This window comes from Daktulosphaira vitifoliae, unplaced genomic scaffold (assembly GCF_025091365.1).
Source record: "Daktulosphaira vitifoliae isolate Bord-2020 unplaced genomic scaffold, ASM2509136v1 Scaffold_3, whole genome shotgun sequence".
NCBI lineage: Eukaryota > Metazoa > Arthropoda > Insecta > Hemiptera > Phylloxeridae > Daktulosphaira > Daktulosphaira vitifoliae.
This window is the reverse complement of record NW_026099574.1, coordinates 38,697,688-38,700,693: the sequence shown is the minus strand read 5'-3', so window position 1 is coordinate 38,700,693 and position 3,006 is coordinate 38,697,688.

The window sequence follows — 3,006 nt, the reverse complement described above, 5'->3', positions numbered from 1 at the left end:
TGTAAAAGTTGTATGATTATTTAAAGAATTCAACATTTTGAAAACAATAGTGAGGCTTTTTTAACCTATTTGTGTGTAGTAGAACACAAAAATAGGTTAAAAAAAATTAATACATTACAAAGTAAAATTATTTAATATACTTATATTTATATTTTTAAATAAAAGTAATATTGACTAATACAATGAAATATCTCTTTCATAATACTTAAAAAAATTCAATCATAAATTTTCTACTTATTTTTAGAAACTTTTAACATTTTTGACAAATATTTGGTATAATTAGTTATTGTTTGTTATAATATATTAAAAAATGAAGATAAACTGTTCCTTTAAAATTTAAGATTTTATGTCAACTCACAATAATCAATTTTTGAAATTCAAGTACACTTGCAAGTGGGCTTTTTATTAATAAGTCGGCCTGTAATTTATTTAAATTCATTATAAGTAGAAGGAGGTGGTAATAAAGCGTCAAACCAAACTCGAGCGACTTTAACAAGACGACTTTGAACACAACTAATTTTTTGCTGTTCAGTAGCTTGAATACTAGAAAAATATGTGTCAACTTCATTTAAAAATAATTCAGGATGTACTTCATTAATAAAACCGGTAAATTCTGGAACAACTTGTTTGAAATTTTTCAGGTAACATAACCCAACCCAACCCAACCTGTAGACGCAGATAACCGACTGACGTCAGGCGTGCATGGAACGAGTGTTGGTTGAACATTTGTAGATGTTAGTACAGGGTCAATTGTTGTAAAAGCAACGGACGGATTCGATGGTTGTTTTTGAACTTCAAGTACGGATAATTTTATCAAATTTTATTTAAATCTTTTTTTAAGGACCCTTTGGTTTTGGTTCGCCTCCACAGCAACAGCCAGGTATATAGAAAAAATTAACAATCTAATTTTCAAAATATAATAGTTAATTGAAATTATTTTCTTGTTTTTAGGAATGCAAGGATCAAATCAGGCATTATTTAGTATAGGAACAGCACCAGCTGGGGAACGACGAAAAGCCAAAGCTGTCTGAAGAAGACAATGATAACTTAAAATATATTTTTATAATTATTTATAAATGATAAAAGTTAATGTGATTTTCAAAAGTTATTTAATTATGTAGTTAAAATCNTCAAAAGTTATTTAATTATGTAGTTAAAATCTATTATCAAACATAATTTGACAATACTTTAAAAACATCAGAAATGTATAATTTTAATTGTCTACATGGAGAATGTGGGCTATGTAACTTTTTAATTGATAAAGTGGAATTTTTTTCAACTTTTGAGGGTAATATCTTCAACTAAATACGATTTTAATCATTTGACGTGTAATTAAAAAAGTAGGTCAAGTGAGAGCTGAGAAAATAAATGATAGTGACAAAAAAAAACCATAAAATAAAATAATTTTTAATCTATAAGAAATTTCTTCTCACGAGGGGAGACTACAGTGATGTAGTCCTTGATATTTATTGAAATTATTGAATCTAAATGAGATAAAAATTTAATGTGTTGATCATTTTTTTCTTACTCAAAATGAATTAAGAAAAAAATGTATTTAAGTCATTGCTACAGGTATGTTTGAACCTCGTACCCCAAGCATGAAAAATACAATTGTTATGGACATCGTATTTTTTGGATGATAAAAATGGCAATCTAAACTAGTTCAAATTTCAAAGTTATTTTTCTCAACTTAAAAGAGCAAAAAAATTTAAATAAGTTTAACTTCCTACGCTATGTCAATGATATTATTTAATATTTGTGAAAATCAGTGTACTCTCCTTGTTAGGTATTTAAAACAAAATAATATATTTTATTTTATTTTATTTTTAAAACCATGAATTTTATCATTTAAATTTTATAATTTTATCAAATTACATTAGTATACACAAAATTGTATAATATTTTCTCGTTAATAATTATTATTATGTATGTTTATCAGCATTATGCTTATAATTGAAACTACAAAATTGTAAAATAATATAACATTATCTTTTATGCTGAAAAAAATTAAATAACCAAATTTTTATTATAATATGATTATATTAGGGAAGTTATGCCAGTGAAGCAAATGGTTTGACTTTGGATACACTACCTAATGGAACTCGATCTAACAAGCCAAACATTACTTTCATCCACTGTAGTAATGACTAAAAAGTGTACAAACACTTCTATTTTTTGTAAAGTTGTTTTCGTCACTGAACAAATTGTCAAAATTTTCTTTTGGATCATTAGAAAATGAGCTTCGTATGAGTTCTCGCCAAATAAAAAGATTTAAATCTCAACTGGTATATGAGAGCTATTATAAAATTATTAAGCAACATCTTATAGAGTTCATTTGTCAAGCAGACAATAATATTGATGTACCTAATAATAATTTTAAAGTAACGATAGATTATATAAAAAGTTTAGCTTCTCATTTTGGCGAGGATTTAAAATCTTTTAACATAGAAGAATGTTTATTTATACTGCTTAAATTATTTAGACAAATTGACATTAGTGTTAAAGGAAATGAAAAAAAACAGAGCGTGTAGTGAATCTAAGACTACAAATGATCAGACAAACGGATCCACAAACAAGTCTATTGATGCCAAGCTTAATAAAAATGTCCTTTCGAGATCCAAAGACGGATATCTCAATAATAGAGAATTGCTTCTGAACAAATAAAAAAGGCTCTTATTCCTTAAAAAGTATTCATTGGTACAACCCCTAATTATAAAAAAGTGTAAATGTGAACATTTTTTTCAGTGTTTAATTTATATTTATATTTTTCTAATTATATATTTGTTTTATTCTGTTTAATCTTTTTTTTTCTAATTTTTAGCTTCGATGCGAAGTTGAGAAAGTATTAATTTTACTATGATATGTTTTTTTTTTTGTGTCTGTATACGCTCAATCTTAGCTCTCACAGAACCGATTTTGATGAAAAATATGTCAAAAGATCACAAATCGTATCTAGTCGAAGACATTACCCTCAAAAATTAAAAAAAATTCCCTCGTTCCCCGTAA